The sequence below is a fragment of the Diceros bicornis genome, chromosome 29 (assembly GCF_020826845.1).
Source record: "Diceros bicornis minor isolate mBicDic1 chromosome 29, mDicBic1.mat.cur, whole genome shotgun sequence".
Classification (NCBI taxonomy): domain Eukaryota; kingdom Metazoa; phylum Chordata; class Mammalia; order Perissodactyla; family Rhinocerotidae; genus Diceros; species Diceros bicornis.
Window position 1 is genome coordinate 31643898 of NC_080768.1, and position 11072 is coordinate 31654969.

At 39.0% G+C, this 11072-nt stretch overlaps 1 non-coding gene across 1 annotated transcript; it reads left to right on the forward strand.

Annotated features, from left to right (window-relative positions):
* The first annotated feature begins 10686 nt into the window (after positions 1-10686).
* LOC131394148 (small nucleolar RNA SNORA40) lies at positions 10687-10800 on the forward strand. The gene has a single exon (XR_009216081.1). It is a non-coding gene; the product is annotated as a small nucleolar RNA SNORA40 (small nucleolar RNA).
* The last annotated feature ends 272 nt before the right edge of the window (positions 10801-11072 follow it).

An 11072-nucleotide genomic window follows, 5' to 3' on the forward strand; every position in this document is an offset into this window, starting at 1 on the left:
TTTGCTATCTGAAAGAAGAGGGCACTCTAAAACATTAACCCTCTTCACAGAAGGGACAACAAGAAGAAAACAAAACAAAATGCCAATCAAACACTTAACTGATAAAATCATCCCTCCAAATAATCAAGAAGCAAGAGAAAACTGTAATATAACACTTCAAACTGAAATACATATCCTTAAACAAGCATTTTAATATAAGAAAAAAGTTAAGTTGAATCAAAAATTTTAAAATTAAAGACAGAAATGAAGAAAAAAATGAGAAAACAAATGAGAATTGGTTGAGATAGGAAAGGAATAGAAGAAAAACACAAAATCAAGTTAGAAACAAAGACTAAATTACAAGATGACAAAGGGACAATATATTTAAATAAAACATTTATTCTTTATCTTTTGACATTTTTAAATTTTGAAATATTAGCCTTACAAAAAAGTTGCAAAACGGGAACTCATCATACCATGCAACAAGTTCTTAGATATCCTTTGTGAATTTCCCATTAACATCTGTCATAATCATAGTAAAATTGTCAAAATCAAGAAATTAGAACTGATACAATATTATTAACTGCTCTGGAGACCTCATTTAAATTTTTCCAATTGTCTCACTAATGTCCATTTTCTGGCCCAAGATGCATTCCAGTATGTCACATTGCATTTAGTTGTCTTGCTTCTTTACTCTTTTCAGTCTGTGAGAATTCCTCAGGCTTTCTCTGCCTTTGACTTCAATAATTTCAAAAAAACCTGGTCCATTATTTTGTAGAATATCCTTCAATTTATATTTGCCTAATTTCTTCTTATGATTAAAATCAGTTATGCATTTTTGTAAGAATACCACCAACGTGATGTTGTATCCTTTTCAGTGCATTGTATCAGGAGGCACATGATGTCAATTTAATCCATTAATGATGAAGTTAACTTTGAGCACTTGTTCAAGAGGATTTCCCCCAGGTTCCTCCACTGAAAAGTTACCATTTTTTCCCTTTGTTATCAAGAAATATCTTTTGGGAAGATAATTTGATACTGTGTAAATATTCTGTTTCTTTTACTTTTGCCAACTAATTTTAGCATCCATTGCATTTTCCAAAACAATTTTTATCTTGGTATTAGCCAAATAATATTTTTCATTTCACAATTTCTTTTACATTTATTAATGAGACTTCTACTGTGAGGAAGAGCTTTATGTTATCTCTCACTTGCTTATTTATTCAATGATTTATTTATATTTGTGTGAACACATGGATTCTTACTTATTGTTTGGATTATAATTTATTATTATAATTATTTATTATATTACTCAAATTGTTCCAGAGTTGACCATTGGGAGCTCCTTTAAGTTGGCTTCTGTGTCCTTTGGCATGTCTCCATAATTTTTTGAGAATTTCCTTATTTCTGGGTACCAAAAGTTGTTCCAGGTGCTTCTTATATTTACCTTGCTTAAGCCTAAGAGTCAGAAATTTTTCCAAGGGCTCCTGGTTCCTTTTCTTAAAGAGTGGAATTTAAAAATCAAGCCCAGTATTAGTACTGGAATGCTGTTGCTCATTGGGCCTCTCAGTAGACAGACCCAGGAAATATATGCATGTAAATACACACACTCACATTCATTTCATTATCCATCCATCTGAACTCACATTAAAAATCACTGATACAGTTCCAGGTCTATTAATGATGTTAGAGACATCCTTTATTAAGTACTAATTGTCTTCGGTGCCACCAGTGATGGGATAGAAGGGTGAATCTAGTTTTCTTTAGATTTTAGCTTTGGGAAGAGAGTCCTCATTCTTTAATTTTGTTCAATATCCCCTTATTTATAGGCTCATCAGGAGTATCAGTCCACTCAATCAGACATTCACATCTTTACAAGAATGAATAGAATCTTGATGTACACACTACACCAAGGTGAATAAATTAGTGATAAATGGGATAATTTGAAGTTTAGCACTTTCCATATTTAAGCCATCATCCTATTTGGCACGCCAAAATATCTGATTTTTATTCCTAATTTCTCTCTACTTCTTTTCTCAAGAAAACACAGGGTCTTTTACCTGGACATCCGTGAATGGAAATCTTTGCTTTAAAGGATGTAGGAATAGATTCTCATAATTGGTTACTTTTCTGTATTGTTGCTTTCTTCCCTCTCACTGTCTTCATTTCCTCACCTCACATTTTCTCCTCATATGACTGCAATCAGTCTTCTGCCCACAAACTTTAGCAAAATTACCCAATGGCCACCAACTAGTTTCACTTCTAGGTGATACTAGAAGATTTCAGTCCTCATCGTTTTTCACTTGTCTGCAGCATTTGCTATTCTTTAATCATGGTCTCCTTCAGGGCTGCTGCATATATAGATTTTGTGCAAAGCTAGTGTTGTTATGTTCTGTTACCCCACCCTCCTTATTACTCCCCACGTGAACTCAACGATATCAAAACAATTTTTTCTTTGAGATATCCTGTCTTTTCAAATTGAAACCAGTTGTCTCCTACAAGCTTGAGAAGCACACCAAATTGCTTAAGTTACCTTACTTTCCACATCTACTCTGTTTCTACGTCTTGCTAATTCCATATCTGGTTTCACATGCATCTTCTCTTCTACATCTGCATGGCTACTGCCTTAAGGCAGGCCTTCATCACTTCTAAACTGGACCAGAGTCTCCTCAATGATCTCACCATCTTTCCTTTCCCTCTAAACTCGATCCTTCACCCTGCCATCAACGTGACTTTTATACCATGTACATCTAATCATTTCACTCTTTTGCTCAAAAAAGTTTCCTTGACATTTCTTTGCCTATCAGTTTATATCTAAACTCTTTGGCAAGCTTCACAACATCTTTGAGACCTGGTTATTTCTTGCCCACTCGTTTTAGTTTTTACTTTTCGATTTTAGTCTGAAAATCTCTGTGCTCTTCCTGATCTTCACTCTGTGGGTTAGTTTTCTCATTACTCTCACTTTTTTCTTATATAACTCAATCAATTCTTTTCACCATGGGACATTTTCCTCTCAGACAGGTTTGTGTCTATCACATACCCAGATGAACCTACATTTACAAGCATCCACAGCTATTTTCCTAATCTGTATCTGGTGACATTTGTATATTCTGAAAGGGATAAAAATAAACAGATAATTAGGGAGAAGGTTCCTCCTAGAAAAGAGAATGACTGTTTCGGCAAACAAGAAAACTATAGAGACAAGTGATTCTCAGTAATTTAATATGGTGCCAAAGACAGATTAGGGTAGGATAATAAAATCTGAGGGAAGGTGCAGGTTGATTTTGAAAAAGTTGATAGGGGAGAGGAAGTCAAGATGGCAGCGTAGGCAGACTCTGAACTCACCTCCTCCCGCAGACACAGCCAATTTACAACTACTCGTGGAAAAACTACCCCTGAGACAGAACTGAAAACTGGATAAGAGGAACTCCTGCAACAACGGACAATGCTCACTGAGGTAGAAGAGGCAGAGACTCCCTTCCAGAGAGAAAAAATGCCACCTTCACAAGCCGCAGCGCCTCACGGCCGCCGGGAGCAGCTCACAGGTCTGCAGCCCTCCCTGGAGGCGCGGGGCCCTGAGCCTGGAGCTCCCCCGCTGGGGGCATTTTGTGGCCCCAGCACAATCGAGGCGAGTGGCATAATATCTGATTTTGCCTGCTACTATAGCATTGGGGAGCACCTCCAGAAAAGCTGGTTCACAAAGAAACTAAAACTGGTTCTTAAAGGGCCCGCACGCAAACGCACCCATTTCAGAAAGCAACATAAAATCACCAGAAAGAAAGGTGCACATTGCTTTGGTGAAAAGAGACTCACCTAATAGGCCCTGTGTGCATCTCGGTGAGAGGTGAGACCTCTCCAGGGACTGGGACATTGGCAGTGGCCATCGTTGTGGCCTGGTGTGGGCGTGCTGACACAGATGCCATTGGAGTTCTCCCTGAGGCCTGCTAGCCCAGGGTCGGCCCCACCCTCTAGAGCTCCGATTTAATCCAGCTCAGCCAGGGCAGGCAGCCCACCCTAGAGACTGGCCCTACCCAACAACAAGCCCTCAAGCAACTTGTGGGCCTGCATAGATTGGTGACTGGATTCTCTGCAGCCTGGCAACTGAGCCCACTTCAGCGGGGCAGGGTGTGCATAAGGAGCAGGTGGAGAGTGTGGGGCGGTGGTGGAGTGTGTGGGGCTCCCACTGTGGAGAGACAGGGTCCTCTTCGGGAGGTCAGGGCGCGCACACGGGGCAGGACTGTGTTGACTGTGTGTGTGGACCTGTGGGCAGCAGGGCTTGTCAGCTGCACAAGACTTGTGCTTCACAAAGACCCGCATAGGGGGTTTGCCCCACATTCCAAAGCCTGAAACAATTGGGTGCTCCTGTGCCTGAGGCCAGCCCCACCCAGCTGCAATCCTCAGAGAGCTGACAAGAGACCTAAAGGCTGGAGGCTTATAACATTTGTAAGGCCCTGAGCCTAACAACCTGCCACACTGGGGGCCTACTCACTTAAAAGAAATACTGAAACACAAATGTGGTATTAGAACTTGCAGCCAACTGTGCTGGGGCTCCCCACACCTGAGAAAGAGACTGAAGGGTCCACAACAACTACAAGCAGCTGAGCATTACAACAGCTAGCTAGGAGCATAACTCGGCCAACCTGGGTGCCTACAGGGAGAGCAAACAGGCCACAACAGAAGGACACATGTAGCCCACATATGGGTCACCCCTGGAACATTGAGAACTGAGGAAAGCACACAGCAGGCCTCCTAAGCCATCACTTACATAAAGTCACCTATCCAAGAGCAGGAGACGGAGCTGACCTACCTAATATGTAGTCACAAGCACAGGGAAAGAGGCAAAACGAGGAGGCAAAGGAATACATTCCAAGTAAGGGGACAGGACAAAACCCCAGAAAAGGAACTAAGTGAAACAGAAATGAGCAACCTACCAGACAGAGAGTTCAAACTAAGAGTGTTAAGGATGCTCACTTGATCTGGGGAGAAGAATAGATGAACTCAGTGAGAATGTCAACAAAGAAATGGAAGATATAAAAAAGAACCAATCAGAAATGAAGAATACAATACTGGAAATGAAAAATTCACTAGAGGGACTCAAAAGCAGAACAGAGGATACAGAAGAACGGATCTGTGAGCTGGACGAAAGACTAGAAGAAATTACCCAAGCTGAACAGGCAAAAGAGAAAAGAATTAAAAAGAGTGAGGACAGTCTAAGGGACCTCTGGGACAACATCAAGCACACTAACATCCGTGTTATGGGTGTCCCGGAAGGAGAAGAGCAAGACAAAGGGGCAGAGAATCTATTTCAAGAATTAATAGATGAAAACTTCCCTAACCTAAGGAAGGAAACAGACATCCAGGTACAGGAATCACAGAGAGCCCCAAACAAGATAAACCCAAAGAGGCCCACACCAAGACACATCATAAACAACATGTCCGGAATTAAAGATAAAGAGAGAATCCTAAAAGCCACAAGAGAAAGTCAAGTTACATATGAAGGAAACCCCATAAGGCTATCAGCTGACTTCTCAGCAGAAATCTTACAGGCTAGAAGGGAGTGGCATGATATATTTAAAGTGCTAAAAGGAAAAACCTTACAGCCAAGAATACTCTACCCAGCAAGGTTATCGTTCAAAATGGAAGGAGAGATCAAAAATTCCCCAGACAAGCAAAAATTAAAGGAGTTTGTCACCAAAAAACCAGTGCTACAAGAAATGTTCAAGGGACTGATTTAAGGAGAAAAGAGAAGACCACAAATAGGAAAAATTATCTATTTCCATGATAAGAGGGTAATGGATACAAATGCACAAAAAAGAGGTTAGATATGATATCAAAAACATGAAAGGAGGGAGGAGGGGAGTTAAAGAGTAGAGCTTTCAGACAGAGGTCAAACTAAAGAGACCATCAATTCTGTATAGAAGAAGAAAGGAACAGAGAAGGACTACTAAAACATTGAGGAAAAAAAAAGTTAAAAAATGGCAGTAAGTACATACTTATCAATAGCTACTTTAAATATCAATGCACTAAATGCTCCAATTAAAAGGCATAGAGTGGTTGATTGGATAAAAAAACAAGACCCATATATATGCTGAATACAAGAGACACACATCAGACCTAAAGACACTCCCAAACTGAAAGTGAAGGGATGGAAAAAGATACTCCACGCAAATGACAATGAAAAGAAAGCTGGGGTAGCAGTACTCATATCAGACAAAATAGACTTTAAAACAAAAACTGTAAAAAGAGACAAAGAAGGGCATTACATAATGATCAAGGGAACAATCCAACAAGAGGATAAAACACTTGTAAATATCTGCGCACCCAATGTAGGTGCACCTAAATATATAAAGCAATTATTAACAGACATAAAAACAGAAATAGACAGTAGCACAATAATAGTAGGGGACTTGAACACTCCACTTACACCAATGGATAGATCATCCAAACAGGAGATTAATAAGGAAACATTGGCCTTAAAGGATACACTAGAACAGATAGACCTAGTAGATATATACAGAGCATTCCATCCAAAAACCGAAGAATACACGTTCTTTTCAAATGCACATGGAACATTCTCCAGGATTGATCACATATTAGGCCACACAACAAGTCTCCATAAATTTAAGAAGATTGAAATAATACCAAGCATCTTTTCTGACCACAACGGTATGAAACTAGAAATCAACTATAGGAAGAAAATCAGAAAAGCCACAAATACGTGGAGATTAAACGAAATAACGACTGGGTCAACGAAGAAATCAAAGAAGAAATCAAAAAATACCTGGAGACAAATGAAAATGAAAATACGACATGCCAGAATTTATGGGATACAGCAAAACCGGTTCTAAGAGGGAAGTTTATAGGAATACAGGCCTATCTCAACAAACAAGAAAAATCTCAAATAAACAATCTAACAATGCACCTAAAGGAATTGGAAAAAGAAGAACAAACCAAGCCCCAAATCAGTAGAAGAAGGGAAATAATAAAAATCAGAGCAGAAATAAATGAAATAGAGACCAAAAAAACAATAGAAAAAATTAATATATCCAAGAGCTGGTTCTTTGAAAAGATCAACAAAATTGACAAACCTTTAGCTAGACTCACCAAGAAAAACAGAGAGAAGGCACAAATAAGTAAAATCAGAAATGAACGAGGAGAAATTACAACAGACACATCATAAATAAAAAAGATTATAAGAGAATACTATGAAAAGCTATATGCCAACCAATTGGACAATCTGGAAGAAATGGATAAATTCTTAGAATCATACAACCTTCCAAAACTGGATCAAGAAGAAGTAGAGAATTTGAATAGACCAATCACCAGTAGGAGATCGAAACAGTAATCAAAAACCTCCCCAAAAATAAAAGTCCAGGACCAGATGGCTTCCCCGGTGAATTCTACCAAACATTCAAAGAAGACTTAATACCTATCTTTCTCAAACTCTTCCAAAAAATTGAGGAGGTGGGGGAAGCTCCCTAACTCATTCTATGAAGCCGACATTACCCTGATACCCAAACCAGACAAGGACGACACACACAAAAAAAAAGAAAACTACAGGCCAATATCACTGATGAACATCGATGCAAAAATCCTCAACAAAATACTAGCATCTCAATAGATGCAGAGAAAGCATTTGACAAGATACAGCATCCATTTATGATAAAAACTCTGAATAAAATGGGTATAGAAGGAAAGCACCTCAACATAATAAAGACCATATATGAGAAACCCACAGCTAATATCATCCTCAATGGTGAAAAACAAAGCTATCCCTCTAAGAACAGGAACCAGACAAGGATGCCCACTCTCACCACTCCTATTTAACATAGTACTGAAAGTCCTAGCCAGAGCAATCAGGCAAGAGAAAGAAGTAAAAGGGATCCAAATTGGAAAGGAAGAAGTGAAACTGTCACTATTTGCAGATGACATGATTTTATATATAGAAAACCCTAAGGAATCCACCAGAAAACTTTTAGAAGTAATAAACAAATATGGTAAAGTCGCAGGATGCAAAATCAACATACAAAAATCAGTTGCATTTCTATACACTAACAACGAAGTAGCAGAAAGAGAAATTAAGAATACCATCCCATTTACAATTGCAACAAAAAGAATAAAATACCTAGGAATAAACTTAACCAAAGAGGTGAAAGAGCTGTACACGGAAAACTATAAAACATTTCTGAAAGAAACTGAAGAAGACACAAAGAAATGGAAAGATATTCCGTGCTCTTGGATTGGAAGAATTAACATAGTTAAGATGTCCGTACTTCCTAAAGCCATTTATAGATTCAATGCAATCTCTATCAAAGTTCTAACAACATTTTTCACAGAAATAGAACAAAGAATCCTAAAATTTATTTGGAACAACAAAAGACCCTGAATAAGTAAAGGAATCCTGAGGAAAAAGAACAAAGCTGGAGGTATCACACTCCCTGATTTCAAAATATACTACAAAGCTATAGTAATCAAAACAGCATGGTACTGGCACAAAAACAGACACACAGATGAATGGAATAGAATCAAAAGCCCAGAAATAAACCCACACATCTATGAACAGCTAATCTTTGACAAAGGAGCTAAGAACATACAATGGAGAAAAGAAAGTCTCTTCAACAAATGGTGTTGGGAAAACTGGATAGCCACATGCAAAAAAATGAAAGTAGACCCTTATCTTACACCATACACAAAAAATAACTCCAAATGGATTAAAGACTTTAATGTAAGACCTGAAACTATGAAACTTCTGGAAGAAAATATAGGCAGTACACTCTTCGACATCGGTCTTAGCAACATCTTTTCAAACACCATGTCTGACCGGGCAAGAGAAGCAATAGAAAAAATAAACAAATGGGACTACATCAAAGTAAAAAGCTTCTGCACAGCAAAGGAAACCATCAACAAAACGAAAAGACAACCTAACCATTGGGAGAAGATATTTGCAAACCATACTTCTCATAAGGGCTTAATCTCCAAAATATACAAAGAACTGATGCATCTCAACAACAAAAAAACTAACAACCCAATTAAAAAATGGGCAAAAGACCTGAACAGACATTTGTCCAAAGAAGATATACAGATGGCCAACAGATACATGAAAAGATGGTCAAAATCATTAACTACCAGGGAAATGCAAATCAAAACTACAATGTGATATCACGTCATGCCCGTCATAATGTCTATAATTAACAAGACAGGAAACAACATGTGTTGGAGAGGATGTGGAGAGAAGGGAACTCTCATACACTGCTGGTGGGAGTACAAACTGGTGCAGCCACTATGGAAAACAGTATGGAGATTCCTCAAAAAATCAAGGATAGAACTCCCATACGATCCAGCTGTTCCACTGCTGGGTATTTATCCAACGAACTTGAAAACATCAATGCACCCCTGTGTTCATTGCAGCGTTATTCACAATAGCCAAGACTTGGAAGCAACCTAAGTGCCCATCAAGGGACAAATGGATAAAGAAGATGTGGTATATATACACAATGGAATACTACTCAGCCATAAGAAACGATGAAATCCAGCCATTTGTGACAACATGGATGGACATTGAGGGTATTATGCAAAGTGAAATAAGTCAGAGGGAGAAGGTCAAATACCATATGATTTCCTTCATTAAGTAGTAGATAATAACAACAATAAACAAACACATAGGGACAGAGATTGGTTGGTGGTTACCAGAGGGGAAGGGGGGAGGGAGGAGGGCGAAAGGGATAATTCGGCACATGTGTGTGGTGATGGGTTGTAATTAGTATTATGGTGGTGAACATGATGTAATCTATGCAGAAATAGAAGTATAATGATGTACACCTGAAATTTATACAATGTTATAAACCAATGTTACTACAATAAACAAAAAATTAAAATAAATAAATATTTAGGGGAAAAAAAAGAAAAGTTGATGAAATTTCTCTAATTTGTTTTTGTCAAATAGAATTCACTTTAAATTCTGAATAACATTAAATGAAGTCATGAGAGAATCTTGATTGACATTGATCTCAATCAGCATTGGTTCTGTTTTTTGGCTTTGCAGAAAAATTTCTTCATCTCTCCCCACCCCCTGTCATAGTGGGATTTGTGGTTTCGTATAATCTTAGCTATTATCAGTTAACAGTACTTCTTTATTTCATGGGCAGAGTATGAAGGGCCACTGATCCAGTGGTCATCTATATGTCATTAGACCATCTCTGTTTGTTTAGCACATCTCTTGTTTTTGCAATATTTCCCTTGAATGTATTTCCTCAGAGCAATGAAACATAAGGCAGTTTAAAGCCACCCTGGTGGTCTCTTGGTTAAGATTCGGCACTCTCACCACAGTGCCCCGGGTGCGTTTCGTGGTCAGGGAACCACACTACCAGTTTGTTGGTTGTCATACTGTAATGGTGTGTGTTGCTGAAAATTATGCCACTGACATTGCAAATACCAGCAGGGTCACCCATGGTGGACAGGTTTCAGCGAAGCTCCTAGACTAAGACAGACTAGACAGAAGGACCTGGCCACCTACTTCCAGAAAAATTGGCCTTGAAAACCTTATGACTAGCAGCAAAGCATTGTCTGATATAGCGCCTAAAGGTGAGAGAATGGTGCAGAAAGACTGGGTAGGGTTCCACTCTGCTGTTCACAGGGTCGCTAGGAGTCAGAATCGACTTGACAGGCACCAGCGACAAAAGGGCAGTCTAAATTAAGATTAAAACAAACTGCAGAGATTATGATCAAAAGGTGGTTTATAGACAGTTGCAAAAAATAAATCCTCTTTTGCAACCCAGAGCTCATTGTTCAGTAGGAGTTTTGATACAGATAAGAAGGAACATGTTACCTAAAGCAGAATAACGTGATGGGGGGAGAAGGGGGAAAAAAGGTGAGGGATGAAGGAGGCGGGGTGTTATGCCACATAGCCAGTTTCAGTGTGGTCTTAAAGCACATACAAAAGCATTTTATGACAGTGTCTGTGGTGTATAAACAGTCTTCTCCACGACTCTAGCTGCCCTTTCTCCAAAGAGCTCCAGAAGGCACCCCTATGAGATGATTTTACACGTGGGGAGCTTGGCATTGACTGAAAGGAGGCAACCCCACCCTGGAGTCAG